The following is a 22,508-nucleotide window of genomic DNA, read 5'->3' as shown; positions in this document are numbered from 1 at the left end:
GAAGTGGCCTTGACAGTCTTGACTACCAGTGAAGAGGGGAAATGTTCAAAAGTGGAGATCTACGGGTGGCTCTTCATATAAAAACCATTCATAATAGGTGAAATTCTCTCCAGATCAGAATCCATACTGCGCCATTTAAGAATCTACCTTATGCTGTTTCAGAACTGCACATTAATGGATGACCCAAGAATGCTCCCAAGAAATGATGAATAATGTCCACTCGAATATTTTAATCATTAACTTTAGAGGAACCTTAGACTTACGTCCAGTGACAGGAGCAGGTGCAGGAGGATGGTGGTTGGAAAAGATGTCATCTTTCTAGATGCTTCTTTCTAGATGCTTTCTAGATGCATCTTTCTAGAAGCTCCGAGATAGGGAAGGTAGATAAAAGTAGTATTTGAGTGCTGGGAATTTCTTCTTGTGTTTATATAAGGGCAGTTTTGCTATCGGCATTTAGGAAATTGAAATATAAATAGACAATAAAATTTTATCTAGACCATGTAAACATTATGGGTTTTACAATTTGGCCTGAAAATCTCCTAAGATTTGCTTGCTGGATTTCCATGTGATAACCTCGTTGAACATTAAACCCCAAAATGGAGAGGGTGGGTAGGTGACAAGAGATTCTGAAACCAAACAGCCCAGCGCTCTGAGGTCTGTTTATCAAGAGGATTTTTAATTCTGTTCACTTCAGGGTATAGGTACTTTGTTTCCATAGGCCCAGATGAGTCCGTTTCTGGTGTCTTTTCTCGTGGAGCAGCCTTGGTAGGGTAGAAGAGAGGAGAATTTATAACCTGAGCACCTAGGCTTCAGTCCCCAATCTACCACTCACTAGTATGAAGCTGGGGAAGTTACTCAACCTGTTGGAGCCTGTGTCCTCATCTCTAAAATGGGGCTGATAAAACGGCCTCATATAGTTGCTGTGGTCCCTGAATTCTGTAAGATATTCAACCGCATGTTGTGGGCACCCCATGAAGGTTCAGCCTGAATAAATCTTAAAGCTCATGGGAGTCCTTCTTTTATGTTTGTAGTATTTCCTGGTTAAAAGTATTTTAAGTACCACAGTTTTGGGAGCTAGGGGTAGGAGGGATACTTTCAGTGTCATTATCAAGTAAAGATACTGGTTTCCAAGACTGCGTTTGTGAAGGCTGCATCGCACACCTACAGAGGATTCTAAGTTCTGTCCTGCAAATCCCTCTCACGACCTTAGAAATTACTCTATATCAATACATATATTTATAATAGCAAAGAGCAGAAACTCTCTTTTGTGCTGAAAACAATCTTCTAACCATAGCCACGACTCAACAAACACGTGTTGAGATGAGTGTATGCAGGGATTTGAAGGGATTCCAGTGTTTTCTTCTACCCTCCAGTTCACTGCCCTGTGGAAAGCATCCCTGGTGCTGGGCCACAGGACCAGCCACCAACTTCTCCTGATTTATAGCCTTTTCCTGTGAACTGCTTCTCTCAAAGCTAAAAGCAGGATATTACACTCCTATTTGTTTTACTTCTCTCCCCTCACTGGGCGTTTAAGTCAACTTGGATTAAGAAACCAAAATGTCCACCATGCTTTTTGATCTTTGGTGCAAGGGGAATGGGGGAAAAGATTCTCACTAGCTACAGACACCGTGCCCTGCTCTCCCCTCCAGCAGATGGTGCAGGAAGCGAGGTCCCATCTCAGTGAGGAATACAGACCCGCCCACTCTTGGGGAACCAATGTGTCTCTCTCCAAGTCCTTGGTGGCTCTCACGAGAGTGTGGCATCCAAACTCTTGGGTTCCTTTAAGAGAGAGAGAGAGAAAAAAAAAGAAAGTCATTAAATCTCTGCCAAGACTTAAAAAGTGAAGTCGTTGAAGTGACTTCATGTTTGAAATAAAGAGGCAGTTCATGGGGTGGAGTTAATGAGGGCAGAGGTGAGTCATGGAGTCCTGAGTTGTGCATATAATTACAGCTCATTTAGAAATAAGCACGTATGTACATGACCTTTATTCTCCACCAAAGCTGCACAAACGTCCGCTTCCATGCTGACACAGACAACCAATGGAAATAAATTCAAACAGCAGGAGCCCGACATCTGATCACGTTCCAGGAGATTAGATGGTGCTGAGCGGATGAGGCATTGAGAAATACCACGCGTCCATTAATCACACACCTTCAGAGGTCAAGGTGCCCAACTGACGACGGCTGGTCTCCGCGACTCTGCGGGCTTGGGTTGATAATCGTCCTCCAGACTGACACGGCACCTTGGACTTCCCTATTCCGTGCCACCGTCTTCCAGGTTTCCGTAAAGCCAGCCCTTTGGAGGAATCTTTGCCTCCCTTCCCTTCCATAGTCCCGGATCTTGGGATTCCTTTTCATGATCCCCGGTCCCTGGTCCTCAAGTCGTCTTAGTCTTTTTCCCGTAAGGTCTCATTCTTGCCCGTCTCTCTTGTTGCTTCCTGTTCCCGCTGATCCTCTCCCCTCCCCTCTAACTCCCCCCGCCCTTCAGTTCATCCTCTCCCTCACTGCAGATCTGTGTCCCTAGAATGCCCTTTGCAAAGGTCCCAGCTCAGCTGGGACAGAGATCTTCCCTCCACTAGCTGCAAACATCTAACCTTTCAAGTATAAAATCTGGCCCAAGTCTACGTCCCCAGAGTTTTCTCCCAGAGCGCACCCCCCCACCCCTGTCCTAACTGGTGGCCACCCTTCTCTAACATACCCAGTGGGTTTCAGGTGGGGCACTTGGCCCCGTAATGTCCTCCTCTTGTCTCCCTTGTGCCCGTGAAGCCCTCGCTGGCAGGTGTATCCCCTCTGAGAAGCCTTATCCAGCCATCGCTTGGCTTTTTATCTCCTCTATGTGGATGCACCACGGCCCTCCTCACACTCACCCACCCCCAGTCATCCGCTCCTCCACAAAGCATTCCTGGTCTCTGAGCCAGAGGATTCTCCCCACTGTCACCTCTACAGCCCCCTCATGACTGCTCATGACCCATGACACATACTGCCTGGTTTTATAGTTCTTTCTCTGTTCGGTTATAAGCTCGTTGGTGACAGGCACTGTGTCTTACTCATCCTTTAAGACTCTGGAGCACCCGACACAGTATATTATCAAAAGATATCTGTTGAATGAATTAAGAAAGCATTTAAAGGATCTTATCAGAGCAGCAGACACCTTGACCCTAATGGACAGAGGTCCTCTAGTCCCGTCTTCCAGGTGACATCTGAACTAACCCTCCTGTAGCTTTACGGAAGATCCACCGGAGTCTGCCTTGTTTTCATCAAGCGTTGTGCCAACTTACTGGGGATTGCAGAGTTTTGTTTGAAAATTAATATGTAATGAAGAAAATAAGTATCTCGTACCTCTATATACGTACGATGAGCCATGGCATCTCTGCTACAGGTCAACCCTGCCAGCCTTTTGCATACATGGCTCAAAACCACACATTATTCAAGTCAAAGGCACCAGCAGAGTATGAATAAGGTAGAGAGGTGACAGGAGCCCTGGTGCCAGATCCCGGGCCTGGGAGGCGATTCACCTTAACACGCACCCTCTCGGTCCCACATCCTGCTCAGGAACCGTCCCTTTTTAAAAAGCAGCATTGCAAAATCCCGGCCCCAAAACATCAAAAGGTCCTGAAGTTAAATGTCATTCTCCACACCACTCATCTCCTTCCAGCTTCACACCAGTCACTCCCCATCGCCCACAGTTTTTCCTGTCCATGAGCCTTTTCGGGGCTAAAATGCCATGTGTTTCCTATAATAGCGACACTAATAGGTCACCACCGTGGTTCTGTGTCATGCCTATTTCAAAGACACTCCGAGTATTTTATGACTGTCACACTATTAACATGTTATTAATTGACAAAATAATTCCATAAAGTAATTAACAATTACGCTCCCCACAGAGGAAACTAAAGCTCAAGATTTACGTAACCAACCCTAGGATATTACAAGGTCAAAGTCAGGACCCGAACTAGAAACAAGGCCTCCTAATTCGTTGCTATACTTGGAAGGTTGTGCTTCCTTATCTTTACCCCATGTGTTCTCTAAAAGATACAAGAAACCAGGAGCAGGGCATCAAAAAAAAAAAAAAATGCTATCTTCTAAAAATAACATCACACTTTTAGTCCCCAACTGCTCAGTTATGCGAACGAATGCTCTGCTCTCTTATTTTCCCTTGTCTGGGGAGACCTAGCCTGTCTTTAAACACTGAAAATGGGCTTTCCCTTCTTCACGGGAGTTTCTGTGCTACAGTCCCTGGTTTAACAGAGCCTCTCAACCGCCCTTTCTGCTTTCGGTGTGGGGACGCCATTGAGGTCAGTTTTCTTCTCAGTTCAAAACCTTCCAATGATTTCCCCATCCTTCAGAGTAAAAGCCGAAGTCCTTGCTATGAGGTCTTTCATGACGTGGCCCCTGTTCCCTCTCTATCCTCATTCTTCACTCCTCTCCGCCTCATTCACTACACTCCAACTATGCACTCCTGTTCCTCAGACACACTCCTGCTTCAGGGCCTTTGCACATGCTCTTCCCTTTGCCTGGAACACGCTTCCCCAGATGACTCAGATACCATTGAGGGCTTTACACAAATATCACCTCCCCAGCAACGCCTTCTCTGGCTACCCAATCTATCATTGCAGCCTCTCTTCTTCCTCTACCTCAGCAGGTTCAAGATCTGCCTTTGCCCAACTTTTTCCCCCTTCATCCTTGACATTATCCAACATATTTTACTCATGGGTCTTGTTTGTTGTCGTTAACCAGTAGGGCAGCCTGGTGGACACAGTTGGGACGGAAACACATGTCTTTGTGTGAGGGATATTGTGTGCGTTGGTGACTAAGGCTGTCCTAATTGGCTGGCTTGCCTGCGTATGCTACTGTGAAACGCTACGACAAAGTCACTGGTGGTTTGAATTACTTTAAAACTCAGAATACTATTAATTTCCGGTGAACAATTCCAAGAAACATGGTACTTGGGGAAGAATTAAGATGTTTTCGGAGCAGCACAAAGGGCTGCCTGCTGTGAATCTAGGAGAAAAAGACCATCCTGCTGAAGTCATTTTCCTGTTTAGCAAACCACAGTGGGCAGTTCGGGGGATATTTTGAGATTTACTGTACTCTGATTCATTCAAAATGAGATTCCACATGATAATTTGTTTCTTTAAAGTGTTTTGGAAGAAAGTCGTTTCCATTCCAGGTCATATTTTTGTTTTAAAAATAAAAAAGCATTTATCATGTCTAAGCCTAGAAGTTACTGAATTTATACCAAAAAGTTTTTTTACAGGTTACTCAGTAAGACTTTAAAAAGAGAGCGAGAGAGAGAGATTTTGGTTTTTACTATTTATTTATTTTTTATTTGTGGGAGTGCATGAGAGAGATTTTTTTTTTCCCCAAAGATTTTATTTATTTGACAGAGAAAGAGAGAGAGAGAGAGCACAAGTAGGCAGAGAAGCAGACAGAAGAGGGAGAAGCAGGCTCCCCGCTGAGCAGGAAACCCGATGTAGGACTTGATCCCAGGACCCTGGGATCATGACCTGAGCGGAAGGCAGACGCCCAACCCACTGAGCCACCCAAGCACTCCTAGAGAGACTTTAAATAAACGCATCTTTTCAACTAAATTAGCGTTCGTCGAGCGCCTTCCAAGGTGTGTCCTGAAGCAAATGATTGAGCCACACTTTGCCTTATTTTGTGCATGAGAAGGGGTGAAGGGTTCCTGTGGCCTTTTGTAAATGCTGACTGCAGGTGCCCCCTCCGCCCGTCTCACTGTGGGGTGGAGGGATGGAGGCCTGGGTCGCGCTCGGTGGCCCGGGTCGGCGAGGTGCCCTGCTCCCACCTGTGTTTCAGGGGCTGCTGCCAGAGGTGAGACGCACTTCCTGATGCCAGCCCCCCTTTGGCAGCAGAGCTCCGGGCCTGCAGGAGCTCCCACTGTCTTCTCACATATTCCCTGATCCTCTCCGTGACCCTGAGCCCACATGACAGCTGCAAAAACCACGGTCAGCTTCTCTCCAAGGACTACTGGTTTTGAAGATTGCTGCATTTCTCATATGATTTGGACAAACAAATGGGATGATGATTGGGATTCTTCATAGGAAATCCCCTCTCTGATAGTGTCCCAGTGTTCCTTGAATGCCCGAAAACACCCACAGCCAGGCCTCTGTCTTCTTCATGCCTGTGTTCTCAAGCATCTAATGCAATAACTTGCATGTAATATTCAATAAATAGGTACTGAATTAAGGCTTTTGTGGGATGAATTTTTCAATATTAAATGTCTTTTTTTTAAATGTTCAAAGTCTTAAAGGACATTTCTCTGTCTATACGGAAAGCCTCTACTTGTGTTTTAACACTGAGCTTTTGAATGAAAAGCACTATGTGAGGCACCTGGGTGGCTTGATCGGTTGAGCATCTGATTTCGGCTCAGGTCATGATTCCAGGATCCTGGGATCGAGCCCTGCACTGGCTCCCTGGGCTCCCACAGGTGGGAGCAGGGCACCTCGCTGACCTGGGCCACCGAGCACGACACAGGCCTCCATCCCTCCACCCCACAGTGAGACGGGTGGAGGGGACACCTGCAGTCAGCATTTACAAATACAGCATTTACAAAATACAAAAAAGTATTTTGCCCAGCAGGGAGCCTGCTTCTCCCTCTCCCTCTGCCTTTCCCCTTGCTCTCTTTCTCAAATAAATAAATAAAATCTTTAAAAAGAAAGGAAAAGAAAAGCACTATGCATATATGCACAAGGCAATGTGTTTAAAGTTAAATTATTTAAAATAATTTAAAATATATGAAGCACGGCACTGCAACACAACAACAAGAGATTCTGAACCATCAGATGGAGAAAGTCTCACTCCCTAGAAAGGGAACGCCTTCCCCGTTCATCCTGTGTACACTGGTATGTTTACAGTTGTGTGTTAATGCAGTAGAAGGAGTGAACTAGGGATCCACACCACGACATGGATGTATTCCAAAGACAGGCCAAGTGAAAGAAGCTTCACACAAGAGTACACATTGTATAATTTCATGTATACAGAGTGTAGAACAGGCCAAAGCAATGAATGGCAGAAAAAAGAAATAGGATACGGGCTGTCTCAGAGCTAGAGCAGGAAGTAGCTGGGAAGGACAATGGAACCTTACGAGGTCATGGTAACCCCCTCACGTTTTCTTAGGGATTTGCCTCACTCAAGTGTATACATTTGTGAAAATGTATCCGGTGGTACACTTGAGATTCATGAATTTTACAGCATGTGACTTTTATCTTAAAAGAAATAAAAAGGGGGGAAATGCCTATAAATTGGAGTTTAGCTAATGACAAGTATGCCGAAGTGTTTAGGGTGAACACATACTGACAGCTGCCACTTACTGTGAAATGCATCATAAATAAGATGGATTCACAAAAGAGAGAAAAGGAGCAGTTTGTGAATCTACTACTGTGTGCAAAAGAAGTGTAGGAAGGATAATCCAGACACAAACGAGATCGATCCCCTGCAAGGAGTAGATGGGAATGTGGAGGGAAGAATAGGGGAAAGACAACACTTCCCTGGCTGGACATTCTGTATTACTCCAACTTCAGAGTCACAGCAATGTTGGTCCCCCACACATCAAAAAAGTAAGTATAAATATTTTGAAGCAACCAAGGTGCGGAAGAAATCCAAAGCAGAACACAAGCAATAATGTGAACTTGACTGTATTACAAATGAATAACACAACTGTGAAGAGGGTAGGGAAGAAAGGAACTAAGCTAAACAACTTTTGGCTACAAACCATAGAGCTAAAGACAAAAAGGCTAGTGTACAAATATTGGGCTCTGGTTAGCAAATTTGTCTCTCTGGCAGGGACTATGAATTAGCAATTCTGAAACTACTTGATGTGTGTTTGGGGATTGGACAAATAAGTTAATACACTGTGGATAATGAGAACCATGTTTTCCCCTGCAGAGCTACAAGTTGGTCTATTATATGTGAATATGAATCTGTAAATATACATGTACACACATCTACTCACACACACAGATGGATAAACACAGAAATACAGGTGGTACACATTAATAACACACACACTTCTTATCTGCATCATGGGGAGGGCAATGGGACTCCCATAGCCTTAAGCACACTTAGTGCCCAGATCTTGGTTTCTAAGCACCATTCTCTCATAAAACAACCCAGGGCTCCTCAAAAAAAATAGGGAAAATACAAAATAAACCTTCAACATCTTATGTTGCCAGAAAGTAAGAAAGTGCTCCAAAAATGTCAGAACAGGTCCAAAGAATGCTGAAGTTCAACTGAAGGGAGCTTTCCAATGACCCAACGGACAATTGGAGCAACAAAATAAATTGAGATATACTGGATTATACCCAAAAGTGAAAGAATGATCCTTGACTCCATCTTGATATAAATAAATAATGGAACAGATAGAAAGATGAATTAATTAAATAAATAAATATATAAATAAGAGGGGACACCTTTTCCTTAAGGTATAATCCCAGCCAATCAATGTAGAAAGAATGAGGGACATGGGAAATCACCATTAGAGAGCATAGGCAAAACCCCTCCAATGCCTGTTAAAATCAGTAGGTGAAATTTAAGGAGAAGCAGAATATTTGTGTAGTCTTGAAGTATCTCCTCCAAAACACTTATTATTTACAAAGTGAAAAATCATAAATTTATAGTGGAAAAGACTGGCATACAACCCCTTAACCAAGGGATGAAAGATATATCTGTGACAATTATATAGAGTGCCAAAATGCCTACCCCCACCATGTGATAAACAGAGAAGGGTATAATCTCATTTCTGTGGTCTTCTTGCAAAAAAATGCATAGTCTCAATTTAATCACAAGGAAACGTCAGAGAAACCCAAATCGGAAGGACCTTCAACAAAGTAAGTGGCTAGTACACATCAAAAGGGTCAAGGGTAAGATAAACAAAGACAGAGGGGCTTTCACTGATCATAGGCTAAGGACACACAGCAACTACATGGAGGGTGGGGTCCAGGATTGCATTCTGCACCAGAGAAAGGACCTTCATGGGAAAACTGAGGCACTTTGAATAAGATCTGTAGATTCGTTTAATAGTGTTGTAGTATTTTTTCCCCAAGTTTTTATGTAAATTCCAGTCGGAAAAACAATTTTTTAAATTAAAAAAAAAAAAAACTCACGGGGCACCTCTGTGGTGCAGTCAGTTAAGTATCCAACTCTTGGTTTCAGCTCAGGTCATGATCTCAAGACCGTGGGATTGAGCCCCACTTCCAGCGTCAAGGTCGGTATGGAGTCTTCTTGACCCTCTACCTCCTCTCTTTCTTCTTCTTCTCTTTCTCTCTCTCAAATAAATAAATAAAATCCTTAAAAAATAAAAAAATCACTATTAAAAGGTTTAAAAAATAGTGTCATAATGTTAATTTTGTGTTGATTAATTCTAATATTGATTTGGTCATTGTATTATGGTTTTGTAACATGATAATCTTAGGGGAAGGTGATGAAGGGTATTTGGGAACTGTATGTATTATTCATGGAACTTTTCTGGAAATCTAAAATTATTTCAACATTTCAAAAACTAAAAAGATACGATGGATGAATGGATGGATATATGGTTGTATAGTAAATGCATATATGAAAATGACAACTGTAGACACTGACCGACGGGTACAAGGGTGTTCACTCTACAGTTCTTTCAACATTTCTGCATGTGGGAAGCTTTTAAAAATAAAACGATGGACACATCCCTTTTTTTATAAAGTTTTCAAAATTTTAATTCCAGTGTAATGTACAGTGTTCTATCAGTTTCAGATGTACGATATAGTGCTTCCACAATTCTATACATTACTCAGTGCTCATCATCACAAGTGCAGTCTTTAATCCCCATCCCCTATGTCCCTCATCCCCCCCACCCAGAAACACCCAATTTTTAATAAACATGGCTTAACTTTGATCCTTTGATAAGTAATAACTTACTTATTCCTAATTGAACATCAAGGGTTTTGTGACCAGTGATTTGAGGTCAGTGGAGTGGAATAAAATAACTCTGATCAGGATGACACAGGACGGGAGAACCTTGTTCTGGAGTTAGCATTCAGAACAATGTCATCCAAACAACAAAGGATCAAGTAAACAATAGCAAGAGAAGAATACTCAGACCTTAAAAGTGAAAATGAAGTCATCAATGAGAAGACCACCTTTGTTTTCAGACACATGGTGTCCTCTTGTTCTGGAAGTCCCTGAGTAGAGACAGCTGTCTCCGTGACAGGCCCATCTCTGTGAGCATGATTGACCTTATCAAGCCACTGATTAGGAGAGGGCAGAGGTGGTGGACCCAGCGAAGCTAGGGCTGGTGTAAGTTGGTACAGTTGCCTTATTTAATATTCCCTCATTGCTAAATAAACTGATCGAGTGAATCATCCCCACAGTAAAATGATGTAACAAGCAATAAATCCACACTGGTAACCTTTGGTGTTGTATATGAATGTATACACTGTAACCCACATATTTATCACTGAACGCGGGAACCGGTGGAATTGTAATGAAACACACACATGCTCCTTGGAGACTGAGATCAGGAGATGATGAGGGGAAAACATGATCTTCATGCTCTCAAGATTCATAGATCAGGAAATGTCCTATGAGATAATTCAGAAAGCTTCTGGTTCCCAGTATGGAACAGGAAACGCCAAAGGTTCGATTCAGCCCTAGGAGGATAGACATTTAGGGAAAATTCCAAAACCTAGTTCTCCTGGGAACTCAGAAAGGAATCGACTGAGAAGGGGGGAGAGACTGTCGGCTGCTAAACTTATCTGGTTCTACCAGCGAATTGTGAGCTGTGAGCACTTGAAACCTTGTAACACAGAAGCCCGTTTCAGAGCCGCTGTGCAACTGAAAAGCACTTTCCCAGCGGTGAATGGTGTCCTTGGAACTCATGTGGTATAAAACCTGGGTATGTCAGCCTAGAACCAAGAGACCATATGCATAGAGAAGGAAATGTGCTCCATAATCATGACCCTTTGGGGGTACACATCGAGTCCTAGGAAGGGAATAACCCCAAATAATTATCATGTTTTGAAATAATAGCTAATATTCATCAAACACAACAAAGTGCTATGCTCAACAATTAGATGTATTAACTCTCATAGGAAGAGGAAGTTCTTCCCAGAGTGCTAACTGAACCTGGGCAGGACGCAGAGCTGACCTAGTGTTTACTGGCAATTCCAAGAGACAGAATAATGACCATTGAGTACAACCAGCCTTTGAGCCTCCTCCACAGGTTTGGGGGTGGGAGGGAAGGGCTGTGTACACTAAAGGCTTGCCAAGGGTTGAATCAAAAATTGAAATTATCCCAGCTGCATTTATTTCAAGATTGCCAAGCAGGCCCACTGCTGTAGCCGGTTCTGCACTGCTCATTTCTAATCCAACATGGCGCCTTCATACCACGCACCTCCCTCTGACCTTCAGAGAAGATACATCTTAGAGTGAAAAGCCATTTTTGTGACAAAGCTGTGCTCATGGACCCAGGAAAAGACTATGAGTCCCCACAAATGCATAGATCCACTCAGAGATTCTGCAACAAAGATCCGTTGTGTTGAAAAGAGTCCAACTTTCCCACAACTGTATAAAAAAAAGGTGGGGGGGGGGATGCACATTAATCCTTCATAATTTTTTTAGAAGTCAACTGAAAATTCTAATTCTCTTTCTGAGCTAGGACATTAACTAAGCACTTTTGTTTGGAGACATGAGACACATGACTTCTCACTGCATCTGTTTTAGTACACTGAAAATCAGCGTTGATTTTTAAAGATGGATTGAGTCCACTGGTGTCCCTACAGCTGGACTTAATTGGTAGTAGGAAACACAAATGAACGTGCCTTTGGAAATTCAGACTTGTGCGGCTGTCTCGTCTGTAACACAATGATCCAGTTCTCCTGAGGAATAACTCGACTGTCTGGGATATGAGCTCTTCCTCGCTGTACCACACCCACCCACCCAACCCCAATCCCAATCCCAGCTGTTGAACAAACCACCTCATGGATTTGGAGGAAAAAAGAATTTCTTAGTACAGCTCAAGAGAGCCACTTTGGACATATTAAAATTCCCTGACTCTGTTTCCAATTATAAAACCCAAGGACTGATTTGGTGATAGAAGGATCGGGCAGTGTTTGTACAAATATACAGATGGCAACCAGGTCCCCTCTGTGAACCATCTCGGAACTTCTTGCTGTTCATCCTCCACAGCCCAGGACTACCTTATTATTTGGGAGGCTGCAGCCTCACTCCAAAACACATACAAGCCCCCTTTTATGGATCAAGTCTTCAAGCCTCACTTTGCCCCCTTTCTACCTGTAACCACACCTGCAAATTCACCAGCCCTGTCTTCTCAATCTAGAGAGCAGTATTTCTGATTTGAAGACATGTATCTCCTCCACTGGTTAGTATTTCTTCAAGTTCTCTCTCTCCTCTGCTCTTTCTCTTTGCCTACAAATGAGCTTCAGTGTTCAGCCCCTAAAGAAAAACTTAACCTTTTGCTGGTCCTTCCTAAGTCTCGGTGTTCTGTCTCCTGCCTTCTGGGGCTGTGTGAGCTCCTGCATGATTCCTCAATCCCTCCTCTTCTCTTTGCCTTCTTTGCCAGGAAGCTGGTCCAAGCTAGCATCGTTTCTCCCCTGGATTCCTCTACGTTATTTCAAAATACAAAACTGTGTTTGACTCTCCACAAGTTGGCAGCTTCCTCAATGTTCTTAAACTCAGATCTTTATTGTCATTGAAAAGACCCAGCATGGCCTGCTATCACTGGCCTTTCTCTTTCTACACTTCGCTTTGACTTCCCTCATTGCCTAGAATGTTCTGCCCTCTGCTTCCTTGCCCAGCCATTTCACTCCTGGGCTCCCTTGGGAGCTGATCAGGTCTGAGCTCAATGATCATGTCCTCGGGGGTCCTTCTTGGACCCCAGATTGGGTTTCAGTGCTGGGCACCATGTTTTTTCCCATCAAAGCCCTGACCCAGTTTGTGATGATACACTTAATTTGTGTCGTTATTTGATTAGTGCCTATCTCTCCCAAGACACCCTAAGATCCATGAGAACCAAAGCCCATGTCACCTTGCTCACGTCTACAGTGAATGTCACGAGTTCCAGCCCTTCTCAGGAACACAGTAAATATTCACTCTTGTCAAATGTTAACCTTCCAGAAAGAGAAAGCCAGTCTTACTCCCTCTTCCTGAATCCCGTTCTCCGCTTATCACAATGTGCTTTCCATTCACACGGCTCTCGGGAAAGTCACGAGTGACTTCCCAGCAGGCTATTGAACCTGTTCTTTTAATCCTATCTGACTTTAAGATACCATTGAACCTTGCGGCCCACACTCCCACGCGTTCCATTGCCTTCCACATCCTCCTGACTTCCGGGATAGATTTCTGCCTTCCTAATCTCTTTGGCCTCTTTCCGTGGCTCCTCTCTGCTAACTCTTTCAATGCTGATTTCTCCTCAGGGCTCTGACCTTCTTGGACTCATCTTCCCCTTCTGCGGCAGCGATTTCTTAACCTTTGGATACCTCTAAGAACCTGACCAAAGTTACAGACACACTCCATCCCAGCATGCCGGGCGGAAACTCACAGAAAATATTGCTCACAGTTTCTGGTGGCTATAGAGCCTTAAACTTCAATCACTGGACTCACCATGGACCCCAGCTAAGAACCCCCTTCCAGGGATGCCTCAGTTGTTAGGTGTCGCCTTCAGCTCAGGTCATGATCCCAGGATCCTGGGATCGAGACCCACATGGGGCTTCTTGCTCAGCAGGGAACCTGCTTCTCCCTCTGCCTCTGCCTCCCCTCTGCTTGTGCTCTCTCTCTCACTCTCTCTCTCTCTGACAAATACATAAAATAAAATCTTAAAAAAAAAAAAAAAGGATGGACCCCATTCTACCTGCTCTCCCCGGGCACTGTCCCCTCACTTCTAACTACCATCTTTGCAGCTAAATCTCTTTCCAGCTCTGACTTTTGAGCTCAAGCCCTGATTCCAAATGGCAATTTCCAGCTCTTCCTTGAGGGACAACACAGAAACTCACTTATTTTCCCAAACCTGCTGTTTCTTCTTGCTTTCCCTGTCTCCAGCAGTTGCCCCCAGCTAGATATCTTTCTGGTTTTACAGAATTCCCTTTCTTCATCTGTGGCCTCTCTCTCTAAAGTCATCCAGGGGACCAGGAAAAACTGAAAAGAGAACCAAAAAAGAGAGAGAAACTTTCATTTTCCCATTCCAGTTTTCCAATAGTTTTGCTAAATGCATTCAACCTCTTTCCTGAAAACCACCCAATTCCAGAGGAAACTAATGAAAAATAAAACATAAAGAAAGGAATTACGAACTCCTCCAAACACACCCCACCTGCGCCCCCAACACCACCAAGAATATAACACGCGCACTAACACAAATGAAGAGCATGTCCCCAGCACGAAATGGGGAGAGAAAGACAGGCTCGTGCGTGGGCACATCCACCCACCTCTGGAGGGCCCTGCTCTTAGAGCCAGCCGCACTAACACCCCATCCAGAGCAACGTCTTGGCTGGCCTCCTCCCTGACCCCGTATTTCATCAACCCAACACTCAGCTCCGCTGTAGCTCATTCCTCAACCTGGCATCTGTCTCCGCTCTGTTTTGACTTTGCAAGCCCTTCCTCAAGGCCCAGAACAAATGACTCATATATGGGCAATATGTCACCGCACCCCCCTAACCCCCCTCATCTCAAGCTGTGCCCAAGCTCTGCCTTTCCACAAAGCCTTCCCCCATTCAATTATGTCAGCAAACACTGACTTGGCAGGTGTTGTGCATAAAGTGCTGTGTACCACGTGAGGGCCAGAATGTACTAGAATAAGGGAGGAGATACTCGGCAGAACAATTTCTGCAAAACAATGGTAATGGAAAATAAAATGGGAGGCTGGAAGACACAGGCTTTGGGGTATAGACTGACCCCAAAAATACTCTCACCTTCTCTGTAATGGCATCTTATTTGCACTCCCTGGCGAATCTAGGATTCTCACGCTTTAATCTGTAGCCCTAGCTGACTTGGAGGCTTTCTGAGGGCAGGTGCCTACTCTCCCTGTCGCTAGTGAAGCCTCGAGAACTGGCCTCCAGGTAGGGGAGCAATATACCAGACAGCAGAGGAGATGCAGCAAGAGATCATCCTGTTTAAGAAACGAGTTCCTATAAAGCTGACTCACTTCACACTGATCGTAATTATAGCAAAGACTAACCAAATTTAAAACTAAGCATAACTTTATTCTTCAAGACAGTGGTCACTTATGCTCCAGAGCACATGTGTGGAATTTTTTTTTTTAAGATTTTAAAGAAAGAGAGAAAGTACACAAGCAAGTGGCAGGGCAGAGGGAGAGGGAGAAGCAGACTCCTTGCTAAGCAGGGAGCCTGAAGTGGGGCTTGATCCCAGGATTCTGGGGTCACAGCCTGAGCCAAAGCCAGACACCCAACCGACTGAGCCACCCAGGCACTCCTCATGCGGTGGGATGTTGAATGATGACGGGTGTCCTAGCCATCCTAAGTTGAGTTGAGACTTCAAGATGACCTCCAAGATCTTAGAGTAGCAATGGAGAAATACAATTTAGGAGAAATGAGTAACAGTAGCCATGCATCTAAACCCCAGCTTCGCTATTTCACTAAGGTGAGAGCTTCGGCCAATGGCACGGTTTCGGGGGTCAGGCCAAGCAGCTGCCGAGCTGCATCCGCCACGGGTCTGTGTCCAGCTGTTACAGTAGGTGGTTTGCTCCCGCCTGTGAGTCACCCGTGAGGGAAGTTGCAGTTCTGGACCAGTACTGTAGGTGCTCAGATCCGGTCTTTGCTTTTAGACCGTGGGAGCAAAGACTAATCAGGAAAATACACCAGAACAGCTGGGAAACCAATTCCCTTCTGACTGCAGAAGAAATCGCTCCTGCCAAGGCATTTTCTGTCCTCGAGACAGGGGAGGTCTTCGAAGGATATGTGATTTTTTTGGTCCGTCAAGTTCATTTCTTTTGCCTTTCCCCCAGCCTCACGTATCCCTCTCTGTCCCATGTTTAAAATGATACTAAGCTTCAACTCTGTTTTATAACACGAAGGATGGCAAACCTGTATCATTGGAGAAGCAGCTCCAAAAAAAAAAAAAAAAAAAACTTTTATTTCTTTTCTCCTTTCAAACACTGCGTATTCAGCGACTTTGAGATTCTGGATATGGGCTATGTGAGGGTTTGTTTGCTTACTTGGGGGCACCATTTTACCTCATCCTACCAAGACAATTCCATAACTTCATGCAGTCTTGTCTGTACAATGCGATTTTTTTTGTACAATGCAATTTTTAAAAAGATTTAGTTACCTTATTTATTTGCAAAAGAGACAGAGAGTGAGCGCAGGAGGGAGAGGGCCAGAGGAAAGAGCAGAATCCCCGCTGAGGAAGGCGGGGGGGGGGGGGAGAGGTGTCTCTCTATCTCAGGACCCTGAGATCATGACCTGAGCCAAAAGCTGATGCTTAACCCACTTAATCGACTTGAACCACCCCGGCGCCCCTAAGAGAATGTAAATTAATCACCCCCTCTCTTGGCTTCAAAAGCATGTGAACAGCTTCATCAGAAATCAGTTCTCTTGAAAAACAACTCAGATTCCAGCGAAGACCCAAACAATCAGACTAAACCCGCTGCTGGAAGAATGTATCCATCTTAGGAACTATGGTTTCTCACTCAATGCTTAGAATTAAAAGTAATTTTTTGACCAGGCTATATTTTCTTTAAGTTCACTCAGTGATAAATCCATTTTTCTGGATACAAATATCTAGCAACACAGCTTAATTTTTAATATTTTTAAGATTTTATTTATTTGACAGAGAGGGACACGGCAAGAGAAGGAACACAGCAGAGGAGTGGGAGAGGGAGAAACAGGCTTCCCACTGAGCAGAGAGCCCGATGTGGGGTTCAATCCCAGGACCCTGGGATCATGACCTGAGCCAAAGGCAGACACTTAACGACTGAGCCACCCAGGTGCCCCAACATAGCTTAATTTTAAAAAAAGATTTTATTTATTTGAGAGAGAGAGAGAGAGAGAAAATGTTAAACAGACTATGCACTGAGCACAGAGCCCAACTCAGGGCTTGATCCCATGACCCCGAGATCATAACCTGAGCTGAAACCAAGAGTCAGATGCTTCACTGATGAGACACCCACATGCCCCACAATATATTCTACTTTACTAGCATTCATTTTCATGGCATACACAGTCTTTTAGTATCTTTTTTTAAAGATTTTATTTATTTATTATTTGAGAGAGTGAGAGGTTGAGAGAATGGATGGGGGAGGGGCAGAGAGAAAAGCAGACTCCCTGCAGAGCACGAGTCTGACGCAGGACTCGATCCCAGGACCCCAGGATCATGACCTGAGCTGAAGGCGGATGCCTCACCGACTGAGCCACCCAGGCACTTTCCCAGTCTTTTGTTTCAAGAATATTTCCTCCGACCTGCCTCTTCCTGCCAGGTGTTGGCTATCAACACCAAGAATCGGGGCATCCTGTGTAAAGAGTACTATTCTTGGGGAGAGTATATAAACCTCTCTAGCTGAGGAGAAGGTCACAAACTAGTTATGTATAAACACAGTAACGAATACACTTTGGACTCTGCATCCGGTCAGATCTGATCCACGAGTAGCTTCTCAGCCGCAGCCTGGCCCTTCAGGCTTCTTGGCCTGGAGTATGTTAAAAGGACCCCCAGGAGTTCATGCAAAAGATAGTTTAAAGTTGCCGAAGGGAAAATGCAAAATGAGTAAGAGCACACTTGCCCCAGAATCACTTCCTGGGCAAGCTCAGCTAGCTGGGACTCTGCTAGGAAAGACAGGAGAAGGGAGAGGGAAAAGAAAAGGTCTTCCGACAGTAAGAACAGAAGGGACAAAGCAGGGGCACTGGAGCATCTCGGGGAGGAGCGGACGCAAGGAAAGCAAGCGGGAAAGGTAGGTGAGCCAGGGCCGCGGCAAAAACCCCAGCGCGCTAGAGAGTCCTTGCACACCTGTCGGTTATGCACTTGAAGAGCCACCAGCACACAGTAGGCCTTCAGCGTGCATGATGGATAGCTGCTTGTTCTGTGATGACCCAAGGACCTCGGTCCTTAGAGAAATCGTACTTCGTGTGGTTTGGCTCAGGCCTGGCGAGACGTAGAGGGAAGTTTTACATTTTTTTTTTTACCAACAAGCTGACTATAAAAATAAGTTTATTTATATAATGAAGCAAACCTCAGCTGTGGACAGCAGTTCTGATGGTTCTAAAACAGAATCCGGGGGCGCCTGGGTGGATCAGTTGGTTGGGCGACTGCCTTTGGCTCAGGTCGTGATCCCGGGAGTCCTGGAATCGAGTCCTGCATCGGGCTCCCAGCTCTGCCAGGAGTCTGCTTCTCCCTTGCATGCTCTCTCTCTCACTCTCTCCCTCTAATATAAATAAATAAAATCTTTAAAAATAAATAAAACAGAATCTGGGTTGACATCCATTCCAAGAGAAATGGAATCCTGGTGTGCCCGCCCCCACCCCAGGAAAGGGCCGGGTGTAGAATCCTGTACAAGAGGGCGATGTTAGTCCCCTTCCTTTGGGGACATTGCATGAGATTTCTTTACTCCCATGTACAGATTAAAGAAAATTGCCCTCTTAGATTCATTTCGTGAGAACTCAAACACATGCTGGCGAACTAATACATGTCTCAAGTATGAGACATACTTGAGATATACTTGTCTCAAGTATGAGGCAGAGGTCCTCCTCTGTCCCCTGAAACCTCTACCAGCCACCTGCCTGTCCTCTTCCTGGCGGCTCTATCCTCTGGTTACGCAGGCCGGAGCCCCAGGCAGCCTCCTGGGCTCCCTGCTTCCCCTCACATCCCACACTCAGCCCATCAGAAAACCCTCTTGGCCCTTCCTTCAAAACAGATCTAGACTCTAGCCATTTCTCACCACCCCCACTAATAGCTACTAAGTCAAGTCACCACTCTCCTTCCGCCTGGGTTTTTGCAAAGCTTAACTAGCCTCCTGGCTTCCCGCCTTGCCTCCCTCGAGTCAATTATCTATACAGAGGTTAGAGGGATCCTTTTAAAAATTAAGTCAGATTTCCCCCACCTCCTCTGCTGAGACCCCCTTTGCCTGCGGAGTCAAGTTCAAAGTCCTCTCTCCCTTCCCACCCTGCTCCTGCTACACCCCAGCTTGCTGCGCTCCTGGCCTCCAGGCCTCCGAGCTGTTCTTGGAAACACCCGCTCAGGCTTTCCCTCTGCCTGAGATGTTCTCCCCAAATATCCCTCCAGCTCACTCCCTCACTTCCTGCAGACTTTGGCTCAAATGCCACCTCCGTGAAGCTTCCCTAGTAACCTACTAACAACCGCAACATGCCCACCACCTCATCCAGCATGCCCTACCCTCCTCTTCTGCTTTCTTGTTCTCCAGCATCTAACATGCTATGGATTTTACTTCCTTTATTATCAGTTTCTCCCTCCCAGGCTGTAAATCCCACGATGGCAAGGACCTATGGCAATGGGTTCGCTGCTGTGTCCCCTGCCCCCAGAACCGTGCCGAGCACAGAGTAGGGGATCAACATCTGAACAAACGAGTATAATCATAGGAAAGCCAACAGTGTATCTTTGGCCAGGTGGCACTACCCTTTCTAGTAAAATGAACATATGACAAGCACGTTCCTACGTGAGGCACAGGGACGGAGGAAGAACTGGGCACAGAGATGACCAGGAAGAATGTCCCAAGGATGCTTGTTCCAGTCTTGGGGCTTGGGAAAGGCCCAGCCCCAAGAAGAGACAGTAACAGTGAGACCCGAGCGACAGTTGCTGGCCAGGCAACAGGAGAAGAGAATATTCCAGGCCGAGGGAAGGGTAGAACTAGATCTGAGTTTGAGAGAACTGAGTCCAGCTGGCTGGAGGAACTCAAAGAGAGGACAGCGGCAGAGAGAGAGAGGGAGAGAGGGGGAGGATACTGGGCGTCAGTAGGGGTGTGATCAGGTCCGCATCCACCGGACGTGCGGGCTGTGCCCCGAGAGGTGAGTTGGAGGCAGGCAGGAGGGGGCGCAAGGAGGTACGGCCGGAGGCCAGAGTGCACAGGAGCTTGCATGAGGCTACATGAGAAGTGTGTCCTACGAGTGAAGGATGGGTTCCTATAAAACCATTAGCCTTATGCAGGTGGGCTGCTTCCCTCAAACCTCTGTGATTCAAAATCGTCCAACAACCTGAACCAACAGAAAGTCTGGAGTTGTAGATGAGCCAAGATTTAAAAAATTCTATTATTACAATTTCACCAATTATTTTAGAAGCATTGCCAAGCAGTGGAATGTTATCATTTTTCAAGAATTATCAAAACAAAACATTTCAGAGCATTCGCCAGATTAAAGGTGCCCTTAACAAAGAACAACAACAAAAAAAGGTTGCTTTAAGGACACCGCTGAAGAAGAAACTGCCTGAAGGTGTTTTAACACAATTTTACAAGAGAGTACCTTGACACCGGGAGAGGGTCCGTCGCTCCCCCAGCTGAGAAGTGATCGCACACTTAGTGAAGTCGCAGTGATATCGTAGTGATAACATAGCTCAGCAGTCGTGGCACCGGAACTTAAATCTCGCCTTTTAGACCCCAAACCTGGTTTCAATCCACTGATGTTCCCATCCAGCACAAGTGTCCAGCAGAATCCTCTGACACGGGACCCCGTGTGATTGACTGTCTCATTCAGGACTTAGCTCACGAGTAACACTTCCACACTTGTCTACTCTGGGTACACAATGCCAGGTTCCGTGGACACAGCGATGGATAAGGCCAGGTCCCTAACCCATGGCTTCCTCAAGCTCGCAGTCTTGCGAACGGACAATGACAATGTTACCCTTTCCTGTCTGGTTCATGTTTTCCTTCCAAAATATTAATGCTTGGTGCTCTCAGAGAGCTTGAGCATCTAAGGAATGTGCAGGATCTCTCCTGACTGCCACCCCATCCAGGGTTAGACGTCCGGTCCGCAGCTCTTTCCACCAAATCACAAATCTCGCGTTTAGTTTACATTCCAACCTCTCTGCCCTTTCTCTTCTTCCTGCCAGGTGTCATCTCCGACCTGTGGCTTCCCTACACGAGCCGTCCGTGGATAAGGAAGATGCAGGGGGCCCAGGAGCGGGCTGGGGGGACATTTCCAGAATAATGGGCAATGAATGAAAGTCCCCGCTCTAGATTCATGAAGAACTTTGCAGCATCTCTTTTGATGATGATTTTGCAGGAAAGGGAGAGATAACGGAGGACAAGAAGGAACCGTGCGATTTACTCCCTTTCATCAGGCCTGGAACGAAACAGACTCCTGAATTCCAGGAGTATGTGTTGGTTTTATTTAGCCAATTAGTCACAGGTTCGATGAAGCGACTTTTGGAAAAATGGCGCAAGAAGGAATCCTCGCGCAGACACTGGTCATCAGAGAAGCAGAAATGAATGTACTCCGAACGATGAAAAACAGGAAAACAAAACCACCGGAAATAAAGAAATGCAGGGTCAAGGTCGCTTTTAATAGAGCTAATCTCGAAATACGTGGTAAGGGAATCAAGGCTCTGAGCAAGGATCTGTAGAGTTAATCACCACCATGGGTGTCCCGTGGTGCCAGGCTCTGCAGGGTCTGTGACCACGGCTGTCACCGTGCATAACCTCAGGGCATCAGGGACGCCATCTTGCCCTCTCCTGCTCTCGGCTTCATTGGGTAAATTCTGTTCAGGGTACTGGAGAGCCACCTCACTTTCCTATGCTAGAAAATTCTGGAATTCATTTTCACAAGTCTGAGACTGCAGCCAGATCTAATGTACTTTTTCTCTTGAACAAAGGAGCAGCCATTCCCAAGGCCCAGTCCAACCTGAAATACCAGATTTCCTAATGAGAAGTCAGCCCAGAGGCCCGTCCCAGCACCCTCCTACCGTGTTTAACTCCTTCCTTCCCTCCCACAGATCCCCAGAATTTTACTTTCAAATATCATGAAAGTTATTTGAGATCTGTATATAGATATATAGATATATTCTTCGTGTTAACTAATTTTTGGCTATAAATTTGCATCAACATTCCTTTATATACACATAATGATTCCAAACAGCACCTAACAAGAAAACTGTGCGAGGTAATAAATAGTACCACCAATCATCACAAAGGTGTGTATCAATCTTTCTAATTCATATACATTTTTGGATAAAAAAGAGAATGAAAGTATCAGTTCTGATCATTTTTTAAACAATGTCATCAAGAGATCTTGAATTGGTCCACAAACCATATGTGCCAGATGTCTCTTAAATTGTGTAAAGTCTCACTATTCTTAATTAAACTTTACACAGTCTCATTCCAGGCTGAGTTCCTTTGATCCCAATTGTTGGTATTCCTATTGTCCTTTTTATTCTATTTTTATTTTTTTTAAAGTTCTTTTCTTTATTTATTTAATAGAGACACAGTGACAGAGGGAACATAGGCAGGGCGAGTGGGAAAGGGAGAAGCAGGCTTCCCGCTGAACGAGAAGCCTGATGCAGGGCTCAATCCCAGGACCCTGGGATCATGACCTGAGCTGAAGGCAGATC

General features: G+C 45.2%; 1 long non-coding RNA gene across 2 annotated transcripts; it reads right to left on the bottom strand.

Annotated features, from left to right (window-relative positions):
- Positions 1 to 469: 469 nt before the first annotated feature.
- Positions 470 to 21,882, bottom strand: LOC106007422. Of its 2 annotated transcripts, XR_001182158.2 has the most exons (4): positions 20,426 to 21,882; positions 9,122 to 9,304; positions 1,696 to 1,779; positions 470 to 761 (listed from the first exon to the last, which is right to left on the bottom strand). It is a non-coding gene; the product is annotated as an uncharacterized LOC106007422 (long non-coding RNA). The 2 variants fall into 2 exon arrangements; XR_006601647.1 differs by lacking the exon at positions 9,122 to 9,304 and having other exon boundaries at positions 20,426 to 21,836.
- Between the last annotated feature and the right edge of the window lie 626 nt (positions 21,883 to 22,508).

Source organism: Mustela putorius, unplaced genomic scaffold (assembly GCF_011764305.1).
Source record: "Mustela putorius furo isolate JIRA1106 unplaced genomic scaffold, ASM1176430v1.1 tig00003853_pilon_pilon_pilon, whole genome shotgun sequence".
NCBI classification, from domain to species: domain Eukaryota; kingdom Metazoa; phylum Chordata; class Mammalia; order Carnivora; family Mustelidae; genus Mustela; species Mustela putorius.
Note: the sequence above shows the minus strand (reverse complement) of the source record. Positions and strands in the feature narration are given on the sequence as shown.